The sequence below is a fragment of the Amblyomma maculatum genome, chromosome 4 (genome assembly GCF_055883805.1).
Source record: "Amblyomma maculatum isolate TAMU_Amacu chromosome 4, ASM5588380v1, whole genome shotgun sequence".
Classification (NCBI taxonomy): domain Eukaryota; kingdom Metazoa; phylum Arthropoda; class Arachnida; order Ixodida; family Ixodidae; genus Amblyomma; species Amblyomma maculatum.
Window position 1 is genome coordinate 9962628 of NC_139347.1, and position 23842 is coordinate 9986469.

General features: G+C 49.0%; 1 pseudogene; it reads left to right on the top strand.

Annotated features, from left to right (window-relative positions):
- Window positions 1-1509: 1509 nt before the first annotated feature.
- LOC146190270 (uncharacterized) overlaps window positions 1510-23842 on the top strand; it is a 31138-nt pseudogene continuing 8805 nt past the window's right edge.

Genomic DNA, 23842 nt, shown 5'->3' on the forward strand with positions numbered 1-23842 from the left:
GCGTGTTATGGTGTGTCACGTGCATGCCGCGTGTTCTGCCATGTACATGACTACTCTATTCAGGCTGAAAAGAAGCCTCGTCCTCAACGAAAGTGAGAAGATAATTGTGTCGCCATTCTATCACCCTTTGAGGTGACTAGAAAATCCCAGTAAACAGCAATATCCGTTTTTTTTTTGGATGCGATTCTTTTTCTTTAAGTCCACCCTATATACTGGAGGTGCAATCCATTCCCCATAAAAGGATTTCGCGGATTTCTTATCCTATCGTTTCAAAATTATCTGAATAACATTGAGCATCATGCACCACGCTGAGAATTATTCCTAATAAATACTTGGCGCTATCAGTCTCTAAAAATAGCCCAAAATCTCATGTGGGCTATATATATCATCACTATATATATCAGTAAATATATATAGTAATGATATAGGCATAGATAGTGAATAAATGGAGAGAGCAGATTAACTGACTCGAGGTCCCTGATATATTCCTGGTGACAATGATTTCAGGAGAAGCCTGAAGTATAATGTAAATGCATCGTTGTTGTTTTGTTTTTTGTTTTTTTTTTTAATGCACTGTACGCTTTTTAGCTCAAGTCCGCGTTAGACCTTTCTCTATTTTCTAAATTGCGCTTTCTTGGCCCTTCCCTCCCCTTTTTTGCTTTGTTTGATTCGTTTTTCGTATAATCCTATAACCCTTTTTTTAAACGATGCGGCAGTGTTTCCCAAGGCCCAGGGTTCTCAGCCCCCCGGCTTCTCCCGTTATTTCCTTTCTACCTAGCGACAGGCTTATTACCCGGTCCCCTAACTCAAACATGTTCAACTTTCCAGTTTTCGCAGCTGCGTAAACACTCTAACCGTATTTTGTTCATTGGCTCATTCATTTTGAAGTCTACTTCAAGCCACATCGCTCGCCATTAGTAGTTTTAATTTTTCAAGGCATCTCTTTCCCGTTTAGAGCACACGACGCGCTGCAGTCGGTGCAGTTTGTACGTGACCGAACCAGATTTTTTTTTTTTTTTCTGGTAGGCTGGCTGCGGAAGAGGCTATGTATTCGACATTCGCTTTGTTGTAATGAAGCTTGAGAAAACTACGCTTAGCAAACATGGATAGCAAAACAAAAGACGCACGAGAAAACTAAGCTTAGTAAGCATGGAAAGCAAAACAAAAAAACGCATAAAACGCGGTGACCACCCCAAGCATGCCCGCACATTCCGGCTGCCAGGTCGCCGGTGCAGAGCCTCGACTCGGCGGCCAGACATCGCCACTTGGTCAACCGACATCCTCAAACAAGTTGCAGATGTCCCTACTGAAGTAGCTGTGGAGGACTCAGTATCAAACTGCGACAGATATTATGCCCAACGTTGGAACCGCAAGCGCAAGCTGGAGGCCGGCTAATGTAAACTCGCAAGTGGGATCGGGATCTTCGACGACGGCTCGCCTGAGTGCATACTAACATCTAGAACTATGCCGTAGAGCTTATACGCCAGAACTGGCACAATATGTGACCAGATGGATAAGGCTCCTAAAACACCAGAAGCACCTGACAACTACTCCGTCACCTCCAACAACCCTGAAGGGAGCAAGTTCCAAGCTCGCCAGCAGCTCCAGCGTATCTTCCACCAATTTCCCGGCACTTCAGACGCCCTTAAACAAGAGCTAGCAGGCACTTACATTCGCCCGGGACCAGTGATATCTCACCCTCCTTATCAGGGGAATGAAAACGTCCGTTTAGATGCTCCCATCACTTTACCGGAGGTACGAGCCGAGCTGAATCGTCTCAAGACAACCTCAGCTGCAGGGCCATACCGGATATCTAACCGTATGCTTCGGAACCTCGACGACGCCTCGGTTCATGCGCTCACAGGCTTTCTGCAAAAATGTTGGGAGCGGGGAGCCATCCCGCAAGCATGGAAAGCGTGGAAATGCGCCAACCTCGTTCTCATCCCCAAGCCGGGCAACCCACCTACTCTCTCGAACCTCCGCCCCATTTCTATCACGTCCTGCGTGGGAAAACTATTGGGGCATGTAATTCAGACCCGTCTTTTTCGTTACCTAGAAGAACATCACCTACTTTCAGACACGATGTTTGGTTTTCGACCGCACCTTGCGGCCCCAGACATCATGCTCTTGCTCAAACAACAGGTGCTGACACACAGCACTCCAAAGTCATAGTTGGTCTAGACGTCGCCATAGGTCTTTGACAATGTACAGCACGAAGCCATTCTGCAGAACCTCCATACCCTAGGGGTGGGACAATGGATGTATGCATATATACGCGACTTTCTCACGGACCGTACAGTGCAACTTGACACCGGTCCAGGATCTCCTTCCATCATCTCTCCTGGGAGCCGGGGTACACCCCAAGGCTCGATGCTTTCACCACTCCTATTCAGCATTGCGCTGCTTGACCTACCCAAGCTTTTGGCAGACATTCCCCACTTGCACTACAGTCTCTACGCCGACGACCTCCCTCTGTGGATTACACACGGCAGTGGCGGCCAGATCGAGGAGAATCTGCAGACAGCCATCGATCGCGTTGGTACCTACCTGGCCACAGTCAGCCTGTCCTGCTCGGCCACCAAGACTGAATACAGTATTGTGCCGACCCCAGGTAGACGCCCTAGATCACCTCTGGCATCCTTCAGTCTGCAAGTACAGCTCATCCCCATACCCTGTACCAACCAAATCCGCATCCTGTGCCTTCATTTACAAGATAATGGAGGAAACGCCACTACTCTTCAGCGAATAGATTAATCTGTAATCCATATCAGCCGCCTGCTCAAGAGAGTCGCCAACAAGCATAAGGGCATGCGCAAATTCAACCTTTCGCGCCTCGTGCAAGCCTTCGTTTGCACGCGAATTGCCTACGTCGCCCCTTACCTTAACCTCACACGAACAGATCAGGAGCGACTGGATGCATCACTACGCAAGGCGTGCAAGACAGCTTTGGGTCTTAATGTGCCTGGCCAAAGCCGCCCAGAAATTCAGCCGGACGCCAAGCTTCTCCGGCGAACGCCTCCTTTATAAAATTCAGATACTTATCTGCAAAGCACCGGTGCACTGGAGGCGAGCAATGCCAGGGGGAGAGAAGCGACGTGTTTGAAATTGAGCTGAGCATCCAGACAGCTTGGCGCCGTGGCCCTGACGGTAGACCCCTTCTCGACCCGCGGCATATTTGAAGCAAGAGCGCAGCAAGCTCTCCCATTGGCCCTGCGAAAGCGCTGCCGTCGGATTGGACCATTTGAATGTCAACGGTTTCTCGGTTTACAAAGACTCAAGTGCTTCTGTTCGAGACTCCGAGTGTCAGCTCGTCACTAGCGTCCATCGGGAGCAGTTCGCCCTCTGACAGAGCGAACGCGGCGGAATCTCCCCTGCCGTCGCTGCGCGAGAACAGTCGCGTATGGCTATGTTAGCCTTCGGCGTTGTGTAAATGCCTGTAAATAGTGTACAAAGCCTTTTCTTCATCTCACCAGCGCCGACTCGGATTCATCGCTACCGCCCAGGGAGCTGACAGCCCTCGTTCACGAAACGGGTCACGAGCGCTACGAAACCAACTCCTTGGCACAACCCTGTTGACAATGGGCTACTGTGTGATAACTCCCCCCCCCCCCCCCCCCCCCAGCACAACAGTTCACCAACTTCCACTTTCAAACTGATGACCCTCAGGATCTCCAACACCGATCGAAGCGACGCTAGCTTCCCAATATGAGCGCCTCTAGCTGACACATGCGGGCCGCGCAGTGCTGCGCCAGGTAGGAATCACCCCTCTGAGGGCAACGTCTACGTATATGAACCTCACGCCTGAGCAGAGACTCATTCTTCTTATACCTCCGCTTCCCAAATTTATGCATCCAGAGTATCATGCAGAGCGCAGAGCCGACCGAGCCCGCCAACTTACGAAACGTTTTTCCGGTCGCCCCGACGTTATATACATAGATGCCTCCCCACCCCCCCTTCTCCCCGCTATGCTTGCGGTTGCATTGGTACTGCACCGAAACTGGCACAATGCCTGCAGCGTCCTCAACGCCGCAACTGTTACCACCGCGGAAGAGGTTGCCATCGCGCTAGCTCTGACCGATCCCTTCACCAAAGTAGTCGTTAGCGATTCTCAACAAGCAAATCGTAACTTCGATGCAGGTCGTGTATCCCGACAGGCAAACACTATCCTCCGATCTTTCCCCTTACCATCTATACTTCGTCTTCGCATATGAGCCCCAGCCCATGAGGCACTTAGCGGGAACGCACAGGCGCATGCTCTAGCCCGAGAACTCAAGTACAGGGTAGAACGCCCACCTCAGCCTGCCGCTTCCTCTGAAACTCACCAAAACACTCATTCACGCCTTGTTACGTACAGGGACATCCTCTCAAATTATCGGCTCGAACGATGTCTCTACCCCCCTCCACACCGAGAACTATTCCGGCGCGAGGCCGTCCATTGGCGCAAAATACAAACAGGAACCTTTCCAAACGCATGGCTATATAACATTTTCCCAAATAGTATTTTACCTACGTGCAAACATTGCTCACAACCGGCCACATTTATTCGCATGATGTGGACATGTACAAAACACAACACAGACAATTCAGCTACCGTGGATACGTGGGATAACCACCGAGCTCGCCCAACAGCGCCAGCTCATTTGCGCGCATTGGAGGCCGCAGAGTTCCAAGGGATCCCTGCTGACCTCTAAGCAGTGCAACCAGTGCTTCGGCTGGTTCCCCTATTTTGGGAGTAAATAAAGAGCTTATCATCATCATCGACACGGCGGCGAAGCAGCCGACCGCGTTCCGACTGACGGCAGCCGACGGCGTGCGGAGGATCGTGCAGACGGCAGACTTTTTTATTTTCTTTGTATGCCGGCTTGATCCACCCCTGCCTGCCGACTGGAGTTGCTTTCCTGTACTGCTAATATATGCGCTAATGTCGCAGCAAGCAGGAGACCCGACTCTGGCAGAACAGTTCCTGACGGCTCATGAACGGTCGGATCTCCTAAAGAACCTCCGCTCATGGTTCCTGAAGGCTCACTAAACGACGGCTCTCCGAAAGAGTCGCCTTTCAGGGAGCCGCCGGCTCTCCAAAAGGACCGCCGCTCAATGAGCCGTCCGCTCTCCGAAAGAACCGCCGCTCAGTGAGCCGCCGGCGCCCCAAAGGAACTTCCGTTCACTGAGCCGCCGGCTCTCCAAGAGCCGTCGCTTATTCTCGCTCTTTTGAAAGAACGGCTCGAAAGACAGCCAAAGGCGAGGAGATATTTCCAACTCTTGTGAGGAAGGGCGGGAGGCATGGCCTCCGAGATTACCCACGACCGCACGTTTCTGAGCACTAATTAAGGACTATTTAATTATTCACTAATATAATTATTACTAGTTAATGGCGGATTAATCAATAATTTCTAATTAGTGACAGTTGTGTAATTAATTATTGCTAATTAAGGCGCGCATCCAGTAAAATTAACCACGCAACAGTAAACGAAGAACAACTGCGACGATACACGGAGAATTCACTGAAAAATGCACTCACAGAATGTGAAAGAGTAGCTTCGCTCGCTTAGCTTGTAGCAGCATTCATCGTTACATGCGCAACAGTCGCGTAGCAGAATACAGCACTCAGGCTTTCGCCTTTCATCACTTTAGTCGCCAAAAGTGTCCTCGAATTTTCTGTTGGATGACTTGAAAATGCTCTTGATAGCGCTGCCGTCTTGAATCGAGTAGCTGACCGATGTTAATATTGCATATGATTGCGAGAAATGCTGCTGTTTCCTCGCGAAATAGACAACACGTCCAGTGCACGCCCCGTCCCTCGACATCCAGCGTGCCCGTCTGTACGCCTGCAGTGCGCGCCGGATTTCACCGGAAGCGTGCCTTCCCACCATTCGCAATACATGCGCCTGATAAGATCGGAAGACCGGGGCATATAGGACTTCACCGCAAGGCGTTGAGAAAGGCAGAAGACGGCAGGAGTTGTTAGAAGAGCAAACTGAAGATTTATTTTTCATATTTACAAAACATAAACGCGCAAGCACGTGAAAGTGAGCGAGGTAGCTCAATGAACTGAGAGCACAGGCGAGACACACCGAAGCAGCCCTAGTAGGCTGCTTAAAGGCCCACCCTTCGGTCGAAAATATTTTCTTTCCCGGTGACTGTGAGACTTCGCCCCCAAAACACAAGGCCGCAAAATGTTTTTGAAAAGAGTAGCTAATAACGCAGTAACAGCCACCCCAATCACCCGATTCTGTCGTGTTTCTCTCCTTCCGTTCCCTCGCAAAGGTTTTCCACTCTCCTACCCGGTCGTCTAGCCTCCGCAATACAAATTCCCCTTCCTCCTTCGCGTTTGGCGGGAGGTGGAGCGTGGCACTCGACCTGCGCGAGAAAAAAAAAAGAAAACAGGCGAGGGAGCGCGCGCCTCTGGATTCAGTCGGGCCGTGGCGAGGGAAAAGCGCGCAGCGAGCGGTAGACACCCATCCTTCACCCTCAGACAGCGAGACAGACCAATGGACGTCGTTCGCGGGAACTACGTCATTACTGTGGCTCGACGGGCCGGCGCAGGAAACGGGGAAGCTGGCTTCTCGAAGGAGAGCATGAGAGAGGTTTGATTTGTATTTTCGTTGCTTTGCGGCGCGCGTGTCACTGTAACATTTCGCACAGACTATCTCCGGTACGTGATCGAAACACTGGGCTCCTTCGCCTATAAGGTCTTTCCCTGGACAGTGGCCCTTTAAATCACCTTTCAGTCCCACTGTGGAACCCGCAGCTGCACAAACGTCCAATAGGCGCTGAGCCGCTTCTTTTAGCTCCACCCATGGCTTCTTTGGCTCCGCCCATTTGTTCCACCAGCACCTCACGCACAAACGCGCACTCCCCGATGTTCTCTCTGAAGCGGCGATTTCCCATCTGGTTTCAGCCATTTTCAATGGTGCCGGTCAGGCGATGGTGCACACATCCTCAGCAGCACAATCCTGGTCTTAATGGCCATCGAGCGGCACTTGCAGCAGCATCTTTGAGTCAACAGTAGCCATTGTTCGCCCTGGGCTGTGGTCTATTGTTCTGAGGAGAGGTGCCGAAGATCAAGACGCCCGTTCCGGTTGCCGACAAAAGCGCTTGACTTCAATTAGCCTGTCGGGAAGATAAGGATCCGTGCTCCTCTGTACTGACGTCCCCCGTCAACACGCCTCGGCCCGCTGTCGCAAAGAAAAACCACATCCGGCCTTCCAGCGGCGCTCTCCATATGCGCGGACCCTCCGGGACGATTTAGGGCCCCGGGCATAACACGCCACTCTCAGGGGGTTTACATGAGACCGACAAAGTCGGGTCGGGGAGGCCTGTCGGGCTAAAAACCGGCTATCGGGCTCATGTATACGCTAGGGGGTCGAGCTAAAGGCCCGTCGGGTCGTGTCCCGCCAGCCCGACTGCAGGGGGTGGGTTGGCTCGACCCTACCCGATGGGCGAGGGGCATGTATACGCTGACGCGTCGGGCAGGCGCCTCCTCTCTTGCCTCCTTGCTGGTCGGGGACGGGACCGTGAGCTGTTCGTCTGAGCATTCCTCCTCTTCCTCCTCTCCCGCCTGCGCCTGGTTCATTTGCTCGACGCACGGTGTAGCAGCGATCTTTGCCCGACAGAATCGAGCTCATGTAAACCCGGACGGGTCGGGCTGGCTAAGCTCGACAACCGGCTCCCCCCTACCCGACTCGCTTGCGTCGGGCTCATGTATACAAGGCTTCTGTTTAGATGCACCGCGAAGGTCGACTTCCCAGTCCGGCGAATTAATGCGATGCGCTTTCCTAGCGCAACCATGTATTCTGAGACCACACCATTATTTTTTTATTATGCTGAGGTACTAGGAGGCGTCTGTTGTACTTTGTCTTCTTCTGTGTCTGACACATCATAGGCAGGGCGAGCTTCAAGGTTGTCGTCGGGAAGGAGAAGCCTGAAGCCGCCGTTAACGCATTCGTTCATTGATCTTCCGCTGTTTGGTGTTGGGGGAATCCACCTTCCTGGGAGCTGGGCCTTCCGTGCGCTGCCTGGGGCCTCGAGGAAGAGACTCAACGCTCGACCATCTCCGCTTATTTCTGGAGAGAGACTGCCCTAACTAACTGTACAATAATGAGGGCGCGTAGCCCGTTTAGAGAGAGAGAGAGAGTGAAATATAGTAACAAAAAAGTACAAAACACATAGGCACGGCTGCTTCCAAAGGTCCGACATAGTCCCCGTTTGTCTTTCGGCGAACTGTCACCGTGACACCGACATAGATACTCAGCAGTTCACAGGAAACAGGGCGATCCCGCCGAAGGCTTCAAAGGGACCGCGGAGAACGCGCAGCCCAGCGGGCGGTCATCCCTGCTAGGCCACCGGAAACATAATTCGTTTTGCTCCCTCTTTTCCTCGCCGCGGCGTCTTGTCCGTACGCATCGCGGGCCGCTGCGCGGTCCCTCCTTTCCGTCGTGGCGGCGTCGCGCGCCTTGTTGAAAGCCAGGGAAGTCGTCCCGATCACAACTCCTTCCCCGCCTGGAATTCGCTATCAGAAGGATGCGGTGGGCACCGTCTCCTGAAGAGGCGATGTGAAGCCACGTTGTAGCTAGGGGTTGGCCCGGGTTACCCCGTCTTGCACCGGAGTTTTTGCTTCTCCACGATTATTTTGCTGACACTGTTGAGTTGCTGCAACTTCAAGTACACGGCTGCTTGAAGTTGCTGCAACTTCAAGTCTTTTGCCTCGGCACATTCACGCTAGCCTCTCCAAACATACCCCTCTGCTCAAAAACAGCGACTGAAGCCATCGGTGTTTGTGTTCTTGCTGCCTTTTTTGTATCGCATCTGGAAAGAGAATTTCTGCAACGCCAGGCTCCAGCGAAGGAGACGCCCGTTTTTGCCAGACATATTTTTCAACCATGTTAATGGGCAATGGTTTGTCTCTATTATAAACCTCGATCCGGAGACTTGCAAGCAAGTTTTTCGATAGCCCACACCAGACAGACGCATTCTTTTTCGGAAGCGCTGCATGCCTCCTCTCTGGTAGAGAGCTTTCTGCTGACATAGAGGACTGGGTGTTCTTGTCCCTCGTCATCTTTCTGGCACAATACAGCGTCCATTCCTCTGTTGCTTGCGTCGCACTGTATGATAAATTCTTTAGCGTAGTGGGGAACCTTAGAATGGGACCACTAACAAGCTCTTGCTTTAGCGATTGAAACGCATTCTCTTTAGCGCTGTCCCAAACGATGCGCTCTGGCTTACGCAGAGCCTCGCGAATGGCGAGTAATGGGACTGGCGGTAATATCCCTAAGAATGTCTTTGTGGCTGGGAAGCAATGATCAGCAACTCGGAAGACCATTTCCTACCCAAATAGGAGCGATTTGACATTTTTCAGGCTTTACTGGCAGTCCGGCCTCGTGCAAAACTTCAAGTGCTGCAGGTGTTCTCCAGGAATATTGTCGTCGAGGTAAAGCTATCCACGCCGCGTAACACCTAGCTCATTAAGCTTGAAAAACAGAATGGTGCGTTTTTCAGTCCAAAGCTGAGCAGCTCAGAGTGCGAACCGCTGAGCTTGCTCAGTCAGAAGCAGGTCTGAGCGAGCTGAGGTCGAGAGTTGAGATGCACTAACCTGTTCGATCATCTCTTCAATATTTGGGATTGGGAAAATCTGATCCTTGGCGACCGCGTTCAGTTTTCTTTCCCTGGCGCTTTGACAATGATCATAGGCGAGCTATAATCGCTCTCAGCTTCCTTAATCACGCCTAGCTCTAACATCGTGCACCTCTCGTTGGAGGATATTCCGGTGGTGTGGAGACATTCTGTAAGGCTTTGAGTTGACAGGTGCCGTGTCAGTTAGCTCGATGTCGTGGGTGACCAGATTTGTTCTTCCTGGTCGCCTCGAGAACAAATCCCTAAACTCAGCGATCAGTTTGCGGAGGCTTTCTGCCTGTTCTGGGTCAAGAGAATTGGGCTGGATGGCGAGTTTCTCATCTCAGCTGCCGTGTAATCACGCCTGTCATTTTCAACGCTTGGAATTTCCGAGCTGACCTCCTCTGGCATATTTAACGCGAGGTTTACGATTGACTGCCTTTCAGAATAGGACTTCAAAAGATTCACGTGATAGATTTTGCAAATATTTTGTTTGCCCGGCATTCGCACCACATAATTTGTCGCCAACAGCTTCTCCAAAACAACAGCTGGACCGTCCCTCTGAATCTCGAGTTTGTTGGCCTTCGATGGTCGCAGCACCATCACCTTATCATTCGGATTAAATGACCGTTCTTCAGCGCCACGGTCGTAATATACTTTAGATATGTCTCTGTTCTCCTTCATTTGCGCTTCAGCTATTTGCCTGCCCTGTCTAGCCTTTCCAAAAGCCTCAAGACGTACTCCACGACTGTCGAATCCTCTCCTCGGCCCTCCCAAATCTCTCTCAACGTGAGCGAAGGAAATCGTAGATTCCTCCCGTATTCCAGTTGAGCAGGTGTAAACCCCGTCGACTCGTGGCGCACCGTCCTGAGCGCGAACATCGTAGCCGATAGGCAAGCGTCCCATTACTTGTTGTGCTCGTAGCACAGCGCTCGGAGCACTCTTTTCAAAGTAGAATGACATCGCTCAACACTGTTAGATTGCAGGTGCGATATGGAACTGCGGATCAGTTTAACTCCACACCTTTCCAGGAATATTGTGGTTAGAGCACTGGTAAACGCACTACCATGTGTCACTCTGCATTTCCGAGGGAAAACCCACTCCTGAAAATACAGAAAGTAGCACGTCCACGACCTCTGTAGAGCTCAGCTCTTCAAGTGGCACTGCTTCCAGAAATTTCGTCGCAGGACAAAGCAGTGTGAGCAGGTACTCTTGAGCAGAGTCTTCACGTCTACAGCCTGATTGCTATAGAGATGTTCCTTTTGCATTGAAGTTATGCTTAGCGTTCACACAGCGCATGAATATCCACTCATGAATATTTAAGGTTGTGCTCCGAGACAAGAAGGCTAGTGAGTGCCGCGGACGATAGCTCTGGCTCAAGATTATTCCCATTTGCTTTCTACGGCATCTTGTCTCTGCGCGCTATGTACCCTGCCTGGTGCAACATCTCGAACACCTGCCTTCATAAAAAAAACTCGCTGTCTTCGCTTAACGCTCCACGCACTGCAAACTCGATACTGATTGTTTCTTTTAATTTTTCCCGCAAGACTTCCTGAATAAATTTCATCTGCTGCCTGAGAGTTTTCCTTCTATTCTACTTACTTATCATGCAGCTCCGAATTCGCGCATTACTCAACGTGAATAAGACCTCGGTAAAAAAAAAAAAGTGGTAGGAATGCAATAATAAGTTATTAGCTCACGCTTCTGTGACCCTCTGGGGCCATAAAGAGGCGGGATCACGCCAGGCACGCATTCGCGGGAGGAAAGGCCCTATATGATACGCAGGAGGAAATGACATTGAGTGCCACGGTGAAAAAAATGTAATCGGCAACCAGGCAAAAAAAGCTCAAGCAAATTATGTTGGCCTTCGATTTGCCCGCATACGCAGGGTATACGTCATAGTGATAAGTCCTCACTTTCTCTGCCCATACCATTGAAAGAACGCGTGTCACGAGAACTCTGCGAGCGCTGCCACAAGCTCTGTGGACGACTGCAGCCCTCATTGTATTAGCTTTCAGTTCCCTCCAAATAACCGCCACTAGTTTATACTTTATAGTGGAATTCTTCCTGGCTTTCTTGTGAGTCACTGCAGGACAATGATTCAACACGAAGCGGAAATGGAACAAAATTAACGATAATCTGCTCGAATGTGACGCGATATACCGAAGAGTTATTGAACAAAACTTCATTACTGAGCAAGAAACTGTGGGTGAAGTCCTCTGTGCAGGATGCCATTGCAGACGGCTGCCCGTCTCGACAATTGTGCCAGTATTTTTGGTCCTCGAGACGTGACCTGGCAAGCATATTCTCCCACTTCTCGTTGCGTGTGGACGGAAAATCACACAGTGCAGGAGGTCAACTGCACCACACAGTGGGAAAAAAATGTTTGCGAGGACTGATAAGGACACAGAAGCCCAGGTCATGGTTACTTTTGTGGTTCATTTTTCATTGCAATCGGCTGGTGCTCTGCTTTACTGACCATAATTAGGCAGATTAAATGGGAGATGACACGGTCACCTGAGCATATCGACTTTATCTTTTGCCTTCATCCAATAATGGACAGGCTTCGCGACCTTGTGTGAAAAAAAAATTACTAGCATTAAATCCACATCTTTTTGTAAAATCATAAATTAAAATTGTTGTCTCCAAGCTATGATGGCTATAGAAGAACCATATCCAAGCTCCACTCACCAGTGGTGGCAGCCATTTTGAAATGCATTCAATGACGTCACAATGGCAAAGCAGAAGCTGCATATTCTGCTATAACTTTCGTATCGCTGCTTGCACACGGCATGAGGACGGGGCACCACGGCGAACATTGTGGCTGTCATTGGACAAAGGAGCCTAGTACAGGACCAATTACACTTAGCAGGAACACTGCTCCGCGTGGCTGCACACATGTGGGGCACCACCGGTAGCAAACTAATACCGACTGGCGGACAACACGAAGCATCACATCGAGCTAGGTACCTCTCCTCGGACTGCACTGATTCGTGAGTGGGTTAAACGCAATGGCGCTCCGGAGGTGCGTGGCCGTGCACGCAGAGCTCCGCAGAGCTAAGTTTCCGCAAAGTATGATTGGCCCCGCATGCCGCCGTCCGACCATCCTTTTGATTCACTGAGCGAGAATTGAAGTTCCTAAGTGCGCGCCACACTTCGAGTTTTGTTCGAGTGTGTCGGAATCGAGCGACAGCGATGAACGCGTCGAAGACGGTGCAGGGAATGTCGGCAACGGCTTCTGTCAAACGAGTGGTGCCGGGAAAGTCCTTCCATAATGCTGAGCATTATGCTGTTAAATTACTCAGAGCGCGATTCGAAGTTAAGATTCACTTGCTGGCAAGTGAAAATTCCGTTTGCAGCATTAGCAGCAACCCTTCAAGTTCTATGACACGGAGTGCTTGTCATGGCCTCAAACGTGCCCGACAATGTTTTCCTCTAACTTTTCCTATAACAGCCACTCATAATTTTCTGCACGTTTTGCCACCCTTTATATCTGTAGAGTTTTGTATGTGTTGTTTTCGCACGATGCATGCACGCAGGCCAGGCTGCAGTTTGATGTGAGTTACACGCATCAGGCCTTCGCCCGCCATGCTGTGTTCAGACGGGAGAGCGAGCGCATCTAACGGCGGCGTTTGACTTAGGAGATGAATGTGCAGTCGAAGTGCTCCGTTTGCAGGAAACAAGTTGATGTAAAAAAAAATATAATGAAGTTTATGATGAAAACAGCGCAAACGGAATGCGAAGCACGGAAAGGGCGACGCAGAAAACGAGCTTTTTTAAGCGAAAAGCTTCACTACGAAGGTCGGAGCTGAGTTTCGCGTATGTACTGAGCCAGATACGAATCACCCCTCTGAGGGCGACTTCTACGTATATGGACCTCACGCCTGAGCAGAGACTCAGTCTTCGTATACCTCCGTTTCCCAAAAGTATGCATCCAGAATATCATACAGAGCGCAGAGCCGACCGAGCCCGCCAACTCCAGAAACGTTCTGCCGTTCGTCCCGACGCTACTTACACAGATGCCTCCCACCACCCTCTTCGCCCCGTTGTGGTTGCGGTTGCATTGGCACCGCACCGAAACTGGCACAATGCCTGCAGCGTCCTCGATGCCGCAACTGTTACCACCCTGGAAGAGGTTGCCATCGAGTTAGCTCTGACCGACCCCCTCCACCAAATTAGTCGTTAGCGATTCTCAACAAGCAATTCGTAACTTTAATGCAGGTCGTATATTCCGACAGGCGCACTATCCTCCGATCTCTCCCCTTACCGTCTGCACCTCGTCTTCTCATATGGGCTCCAGCCCATGAGGCGCTTAGCGGGAACGCACAGGCACATGATCTAACCTGAGAACTCGGCTACCAGGCGGAGCACCCTCCTCAGCCTGCCGCTTCTTCTGACGCTCCCCAAGGCCCTCATTTACGCCTTGTTACGTACACGGACATCCTCCAGCATTATCGGCTCGAACGGTGTCTATACCCCCCTCCACACCGAGAACAATCCCGGCGCGAGGCCGTCCATTGGCGCAAAATACAAACAGGAACCTTTAAAAACCACGGCTACGTAGCAAACTTTTTCCAAATCTTATTCCACCTACGTGTAAACACTGCTCACAGCCGGCCACATTCATTCACATAATGTGGACATGTACACTACACAACGCAGACAATTCAACTACAGTGGATGCGTGGGAATCCCTCCTGCGTACCACCGAGCTCGCCGAACAGCGCCAGTTCATTTTGCGCGCATTGGAGGCCGCAGAGTCCCAAGGGATCCCTGCTGTCCTCTCTGAGCACTGCAACCAGTCTTTCAGCTGGTTCCCCAATAAAAGAGCTTATCATCATCATCGCGTATGCCGTATGCCGCGACCGAGTGACGTCACGCGCAGCGCAGGTGGCCGCAGCCGTCGCTTCACTACCCATGTGAGACCGCAGCTTCGCTTGTCTCCACATAGCCTAGTTCTGCGCATGCACGTGACATCACAGCCAGGGCCAGCTGCGCATCCCTCTCGCCAAGCGCTGCCGACGTTGCCTAGCAACGCTTAAGAGGTGTGCGACTCCTCCTAATTAAAGAAAAATGAAATCATATAGGAATCGAACCTCAATCCCTTGGATCTCTACTCGAGCGTTTTACCGCTGTGCCACGCCCCGGGTCGTGAACGATCTTAATTCCGCTTGTCTACCGTGAGGATGATAGCGGGATTCCGCGAGTGACAGATACTGCGATTGGTGCGCAATTTGAAAGTACTAAAGATGTTAAGTCACTCAATTAGGGTGACGTCAATGATGTAACGTCATCTATCTGCCGTCAGCTGTGTGGCCTCAAGCGGGAACGAGTGTGCTCCAACGCCGCCGGGCGACGCTTCTTGCCTTCCGCGAGTAGGGAGCCTACATGTTTCGCCGCGGGGAGTGACTAGATGCTGCGCCTCTCCTTTCCTGTAAACGACTTAGACGCGCTCGACATTGAAGCCAGGGAGAGTTTAGCTGCTGGCGAACGGCACAGAAGACGAGAAATTAACTTATTCTGATCCCGAGGTAGTCACTGCTTTTCACTACGCATATCCAGGCATAGCAGAGCTAAGCCATATTTCTTTTTTTTTTTTTTTTTTTTTATGTTTGCGGGACTTACAACCCCCAGTCTACAAAAGCTCCTCTTGATTAATCCTCTGGGCATTCAAAAATTATCAAGATTGGTATCGCGACGTCCTGCGTTAAGGCAGCCATTACTAAATCTTGCATTCATTGTTTACAAAACAGCATCTCTGCACAGACTAACAGGCTCAAGGAATTTGAATATCACATGCGAATATTATTTTAATGACTTGCGGAAAACTGGTGCGATGGATTAAGGCGGTCGCAAATCACAGAATGCTACATGGGAGCGCCACAAGGTTGGCGTGATGCCCAATGTACACAGGATGGCATATGGGCTTAAAAAAGTAGGAAGCCGCTATAGCGTTCCCGTTACTTTTTTCTGGGCCGAATAAATTGCGCAATTTGCGCTCACAAATTCGGACTGGCAGGAAGCTGACTGCGACAAAAGAAAGAGGTGTGGTTGCACCGTTAAGCACCGCTTCCTTTTTATACCCTGCGCGTTCGGTATAGTATATAAACTGACAATGCCTTGCGGAGCGGTGTACATAGGGAAGACGAGGAAGTGCCTCAGCATTATAGGCTAGATGAACACTGGAATTAGCTAAATATTAGGATGGGAATCTTTCTGAGTATTGCCGTGCACGTAGCGAAAAAGAGGACCACAATAAGAAAAACAAAATGTACACTACTTTCTCCTAGAACCATCGTGCTTTCCAGGCATCGTGACCAGCTTTTTTTTTTTTTTTTTTTTTTTCCTCAAGGCAGCTGCAGCTTATACGTGAAGTTATAGAGGCATGTTGTATAAGGAAATGTCAAAATCTGCGTGTCGGCGATCCCTCTGTTACCATGGCAGACTGTGAAATCGATCTTTTATCCTCCACACTGCACTAACATTTTGCACTTTAAATCCAAGATGGCACAGGTTCTTGCTTGTTCTTTCTCCCCTAACAATAAGCGGTACGTGCTGCTTTCAATTCTTTTCTCCTGTTTACCACATCTTGTCAGGGCAGGCTGCTTCGATCATTTTTTTTTTAATATAAATTGTGTGTTTAAACAATAAACACAAATTGCGAGCTAGCGCTTGTCTGCGTCGTCCTTTCCGCCCTCTGTTTCGCTATTTTTTCCTTCACGGACGTACACCAGCTCGGCCAACTTTAGGTGCTGCTTATTTTGAAATCTCTAATCGGCATGAAGAACGAACGCTGAGTATTGGCGTCGATATCATATTTTGTTTTTATTGCTTATTTAGCAATACATAGGTATTGGCTACGATTAGGACTAAAGGAAGGCAAAGGCCTCCTCACCAAAGGACGCAGTCACCGTTCATTGGTCTATGCAGCAGAAATACACAGGTAGACCTTGCAAGGGACACAAATTCTCAAATTGGGTACAAATAGCCTGTGCTTAACTATATTTGTTTTGCGTCACTGTTCTTTGCAGCATGGCACATGAAAACCGCTTAATACCAGTTTGCCATCAGATATATAGCACAGGCTAGATAGGCAAAAACCACAAACCACTACTGGTTTGGATCTAGTCAAAATTTACAGCACATTCCAACCTCAGCATTACGCACGCTTTATGTGCGCAACATATTGGAGCACATTAAAATAAATCACACAGTAAAAAAATTATAACGATGATTACTACAGATTTGAGCGAAGCTATTCAAGCATTTTTGCGATATATTAAGGCAATGAATTAATGAAAACTTTATTTCCACCGAAAAGGAGCCCTTCATCTCCCGCCCCCGGCACTCAGGCCGGGGAGCAGGTCAGGAGGGCCCCGCAGGCTGAGGTCAGGTGAGGTTACAAGCACTCTTCACGGCCTCAGCCGCCAGGCGGGTCGCGTGCCGCTGAACGGTGGGATCTCCGCTCCGCAGCCGAACCTCCCAGGCTTCTCTACTATCAATGTTAATGCCGGCGCCTGGGGAATCGGCGCATTGCCATATTATATGATCTATCGTGCCTTTTTGTCCGCAATTTTTACATTTAGAATCTTCTTCCTCCCCGGTCTGTGTTAAGAAAACCCAGACAGGGCAGATGTAGTTATCGGCTTGTAATCGCCTCCAGATGCGTGCTTCATTGTTAGTGAGAGACCGATCTGGGGGAGGGTATACTTTTCGATCTAATTTGTAAGATTCTGTGATCTCGTTGTATGTGATAGCGCAATCTTCAATTCCCTTGCATTCGGGCTGTTCTACCGCTGCCCGGTGGTAGAGATCTCGGGCCAGCAGGTGCGCAGCTTCGTTGCCAGGGACAGATTCGTGTGCTGGTATCCATATGATGGATATGGTTCTAGTAATGGGATTTGTGAGAAGAATCTTTTTGGCCTCCTCTGAGATTCGTCCTTTTGCAAAATTCCAGACAGCCGTTTTGGTGTCGCTGATTATAGTTTTGGCCAGTGTACTAGTGCATGCGAGCGCTATTGCGACCTCTTCAGCTGTACTAATGTCACGGGTGCGTGTTGAGGCCGCAATTTTAGGTGCACCTTCTCCATTTACTACTGCCGAGACAGCTGCTCCGTGTCGTCCGCATGATGCGTCTACATAAGCAACTTCATCGACTGCTTTGCGTTTCATTCTTTTAGCGATGGCTTTGGCTCTGTGTTCTCTGCGTTCTTTGATGTAGTCTGGGTGCATGTTTCGAGGTAAAGGTGGTACCAGTATGTGTTCCCTTATGTTGGGTGGGATAGATGTTTTCGTCTGTGGGCCTCTGTCTGATTGGAGTCCGACCCAGTCTAGGATGGCTATGCCTGTCTCCGTCTGACTTAGTCTTTCCAGTTGAGATATTCTGACAGCTTCAGTGAGCTCTTGCCATGTATTATGAATCCCCATTTTCTCCAGCTTCTCTGTTGATGTGGAGACAGGGAGGCCTAGGGCGCGTTTGACGCATTTTCGAATTATGACGTCGATTTTTTCACGTTCTGTCTTTTTGAGATTGAGAAAAGGTGTGGCATAACATATGCGACTGATGATGTACGCCTGTGTCATTTTGAGTAGACTACGTTCCTTGACACCGTGTCCTCTAAGCGCTACTCTTCTGAATATGCCCGTAACTTGGGCTGCGTAGTTCTCCAATTTTTTGATGGTGTTTGTGTTCTGCCCTCTTGCTTGGAGGATCATTCCTAGGATTCTAATTTCCTCTACTTGTGGAACCGGGTAGTTTTCAACATTTATCTTTATGTCTGCTTTATTCTTCTTATATTTGGGGTTATAGAAAGAATTTAAGAGATGCCCATATGTATGCATCTGCAGTTACAGAGCATTTTTTTTTTTTTTTTTGTATCCCGCTAAATTCCTCAGAAGAGAACGAAGAGCAACGAGCGAGCAGCGTAGAGCTCGTGTCTTTTTCTTTCCTTCTCAGAAATTCTCTGGTGGCTCGTGGCTCTCTTGCGCTCGGTTACACCGGCAACGGCACCAACAGCCGTATGTGTACATATGTATGTGTATGTATATATATATATATATATATATATATATATATATATATATATATATATATATATATATATATATATATATATATATATATATATATTGTTAGAGTTTGAACAAAAAAAAAGAAGTGAAAGAAAAAAACGGCACACAAATAAAATACGCAAAAGTACAATGGTTATATTGAAAATTAACACTGGATTTACAATTGCACTCTTTGTTCACACAGTTTTCTAGCGTCCGCGCTCCGCGCTGACGCTCCGCTCACTCTTCGCACATTTTCTCGACATCCGCTCTCAATGACGACACATGGCGCAATTCGTTCTCACGCGCTTCGCACTCCTGGCGTTGCCCGGATCCCACTCTCTCAACGCATGCAATGCGAGCAAGGTCCGAGGATGCACGCGTCGACATCCAGGCACGTTAAGCGGTGGTCGAGTCAACGCACCACTCAGGGCCACCGCCCAGGGGAAGGAATTACGCAGTAGTAAAAAAGAGCGTCGCTAATACTCGGGCATTCTGACAGATATTAACATCCTCGTTAACGTTACAAGGAAGTACAACACTGGGGATGGCATGCAAGCGCCAGGAAAGCAACAAAAAAATATAAGTCAACTTGCGCTACACGCATGTACACTGGTAGCATCGTCGTGATCGGTCCTTTCCGCCTCGCTTAAGATGCTGTCGTTGTGTAGCCGATCTTGTGGTTTTGTCGACATACGATCTTTTTCGCCCTGTTTTCTTTCGTACGAGGATTACTGGACTGGCGTAAGGGGATGATATCTCGCTCTCGATTCCCTCTCGTTTCCAGTCTCCGATGATTTCCCGGATGGTCTCTCGCTCTGCTGTACTATATTCGTGTTATATACGGCCTAACCGCTACGGGGGTACTGCCCGGCATCTCAATAATGTCCATCTTCAGAACGTGTGTGCATCCCAGCTCGCTCAAATTACCGGCGAAACATTCTCGATACTCGTTCAAAAGGTTAAGGAGCTCACCCTTTTGTTCTGTGGTCACTGAAGGTCCCACCTCGAGATGTTGCTCCTCGATCGGTTGACGATCTGTTTCAACGCAGAAAATTTCTAGCTCGTTACTTGGCAATTTGGCTGATCGGGTACCTTAAGAATGTCGGCTTCTGTTACCCGCCCAAGTCGCTGTCCTTTTCTGACAACGACCTCTCTGCCCCGCTCTTGAAAACTGGTATAACAATCTATCTCTCCGTTTTTTATTTCGACAAGGATTGCGCTCTCAAAGGTGCCGAACAAACCTGGGCGAGAAAGATCTAAAGTCGTCGACAGTGTGATCCAATTGATTGAGTTAGGACGCTCAAACTATTGGTCAGCACTCGCAATCTTGACTCATCGAGAGGCTCCAGATGGAAAAACTGGCATTTTTCTCTGTGCCAGAAACGGAGGCAACCTCCAAGCCTTGCGTAAGCCACGTAAGGAGGCTCCGTATAACTTCTACCCACATGAAGACCGACCGACAAAGTATCATCCGGGACAACAAGAATTGGAATGTTTTCGCCTTCAACCCTTTGAGGGTTTTTGCCGTACATGTACGGCGGCGGTTCTCCGTCCCTCAAGGTTTCTTGCCGTACCGGTACAGTTTCAATCATCCGTTTGAAATTTCGCGCCCGAAATTTTGTAATTGGCCGCAACCTCCTATGATAAGCTCCATAAAACCCCGGCCCTCAGTCACCAGCGGCTGCGGAACAACTGACCACGGCGGCGGTCAGACCTGTGACGCAGCAGGGGGTGCTAAGAAAGCCTGGCTCCGCTGGACAGGCCGCCATTGGAAACTGACCCTGGCAACGTTTAATGCTAGAACCCTAGCTAGTGAAGCTAGTTTAGCAGTGCTGTTAGAGGAACTAGAGGACATGAATTGGGATGTCATAGGGCTTAGTGAGGTTAAGAGGCCGAATGAGGCATATACTATACTGAAGGATGGGCATGTACTGCGTTATCGAGGTTTACCAGAGAGGCGACAACAAGGAGTAGGTTTCCTTGGCAATAAGCATATAGCGGGCAATATAGATGAATTCTATAATATTAATGAGAGGGCTGCAGGCATCGTAATTAGGCTTAATAAGCGGTATAAACTGAAGGTCGTACAGGCCTATATGCACCTACATGTAGGTATGATGACCAGGCAGTTGAAAGCTTCTATGAAGATGTAGAATCGGCAATGCGAAAATTAAAGACGCAGTATACTGTACTAATGGGCGACTTCAATGCCAAGGTAGGGAAAAAACAGGCAGAAGACCAGGCAGTAGGTGACTATGGCATTGGTTCTAGGAATAGCAGGGGGGAGTTACTAGTTGAGTTTGCAGAGCGCAATAACTTAAGAATCATGAATACCTTCTTCAGCAAACGGAAGAACCGGAAATGGACATGGAAAAGTCCTAACGGGGAGACTAAAAACGAAATCGACTTCATAATGTGTTCAACCCCCGCCATTATTCAAGATGTAGAGGTAATCGGGAAAGTGCGATGCAGTGACCACAGGATGGTGAGGTCCCGAATTAGCCAAAATCTGAAGAAGGAACGCAACAGATTAGTAAGAAAGAAACCCATCAACGAATTAGCGGTGAGGGGGAGGGCAGAAGAGTTCAGGATCTCGCTACAGAATAGGTATTCAGCTCTAACTGAGGATGGCGACATTACCCTAGAGGCAAGGAACAATAATTTCAGAGATATCATTACTGAGTGCGCGGTAGAAGTAGGCGGTAGGATAGTTAGAGAGGATACCGGTAAGCTGTCTAAGGAGACGAAAGATTTGATTAAGAAACGCCAGAGTATGAAAGCTTCCAATCCAACAGACCAGATCGAATTGGCCGAGATATCAAAGCTAATCAATAAGCGCAAGGTGGCCGATATAAGGAAGTATAACATGGAGAAAATTGAGCATGCTGTAAAGAACGGGGGAAGCCTTAAAGCGGTAAAGAAGAAATTGGGCATAGGTAAAAACCAGATGTATGCACTAAGGGACAAGGCGGGCAACGTCATCACTAATATGGAAAAGATAGTCAAAGTAGCCGAGGAATTCTATACAGATCTCTACAGTAGCCAAAATAGTCAGGACCGTAATGAGATTGGCGATAGGGAAAAACAGTCAGACGTTCCACCAGTGACGAAGGACGAGGTCAATAAAGCACTAGAAACTATGAAAAGGGGGAAATCAGCTGGAGAGGATCAGATAACTACAGATTTGCTGAAGGACGGGGGGGGGGGGGGGGATATCGTGCTAGAAAAACTGGCCACCCTGTATACGCAGTGCCTGGTGTCATCGACGGTACCGGAACCATCATCATCATCAGCCTGATTATACCCACTGCAGGGCGAAGGCCTCTCCCATATTTCTCCACTTAACCCGGTTCTGTGCTAGCTGCATCCACTTCACCCCTGCGAACTTCTTAATCTCATCCGCCCACCTAACTTTCTGCCGCCCCCTGCTACGCTTTCCTTCCCTTGGAATCCAGTTTGTTACCCTCAGCGACCATCGGTTATCCTCTCTTCGCACTACATGTCCTGCCCATGTCCATTTCTTCTTCTTAATTTCCACTAGAATGTCGGTAACTTGAGTTATTTCTCTGACCCACTCTGCACGCTTTCTATCTCTTAATGTTACCCCTACCATTTTTCGTTCCATAGCCCTCTGGGTTGTCCTCAACTTAAGTAGAACTCTCTTGGTTAGCCTCCACGTTTCAGCCTCATAGGTGAGTACAGGCAAGATGCAACTGTTGTATACTCTCCTCTTGAGCGATACCGGTAAGCTGCTAGTCATAATCTGCGAGTGCTTGCCAAATGCGCACCATCCCAATCTTATTCTTCTTGTTATTTCCTTTTCATGGTCCGGATCTGCGGTTACTACCTGTCCTAAGTAGACATATTCGCCTACTACTTCCAGTATTTCGCTACCTAATGTAAACTGCTGTTCCTTCCCGAGGCTGTTGAACATTACCTTAGTCTTCTGCATATTGATTTTCAAGCCTACCTGTCTACTTTTTTTGTCTAGGTCATCAATCATTATTTGCAGTTCATCCCCCGAGTTGCTTAGCAAGGCAATGTCATCAGCAAATCGCAGATTACTGAGGTATTCTCCATCTACCCTTATCCCTAACTGCTCCCAATCCAAGTCTCTGAATACTTCCTCTAAACAAGCTGTGAATAGTACTGGGGAGATTGTGTCTCTGTCACAAACCTCCGCCTTTACGGTCAAAAGAGGTGCGGGATCCCCTTTACGATTTCCCATCGTTCCTCTATGAGGGTTGTGAACACATTTAAAAGTTAGGCCGGTCAACCCGTGAAGCACGTGTTTCGGTGTGTGATTGAGGAATAAGTACAAATAGGGCACTTTCTTTTACAAACAATTGAAGGCTTAATTAGCAGACCAAAATTACACTGATAATAATAGAGTACAATGAAAGAGAATACGACGCCACGACAAGATATTGATAAAGACGAAGAAATAAATGATAAGAGAAAAAAAAATAACCCGACAATGAACAAAACACTGTGATAAAAAATATGAAGACTATAAAGATAATAAAGCAGGTATTTCAGATATTATAAGTATGAGCAAAAGTTACATAAGAACACAGCGAAAAATACTACTAAGTCAGGTCAAAAGTTAACAAAGCGAAAATAATGTTCGATTGAACAACAGTCCGTGGCGAATGAAATTCTCACGTCTTCTTGTTTGCTGAGGCGTCGAAGGCTGTGTTGCTCGGTAGCGGCGGCCGTACAGGTGCAGAGGACGACGCGTCGATCGCGGGCCCGAAGAACACAATACGCTTTCGGAGCACCGCGGAGTGGCCGGAAGTTTGAATCTTCCCAAACGCACTGGTGAGGGCGTGCTGCTGTCGGTTATTTTATACCCTCGGCCGACTATGCAGCAGCCACGTCAAGGACAGGCGGTCGCTGCCCCATCGGCTTGTCGAATCTTGTCCAGAGGAGCGACGGAGTCCCGTGAATTTCGCTCTATATTCCAGCCATAAGCTCCCGCATCTTCCGCTGTATAATAGGTGAAGCAGCTTGTGACAGTCTCCTTGCCTAACACCTTTCTTTATGGGAATTTTGTTACTTTCTTTATGCAGAACTATGGTTGCTGTGCAGCCACTATATATATCTTCCACTATATACCGGAACCATGGAAGAATGCAAACATTATCCTCATTCACAAGAAAGGGGACTCTAAGGACCT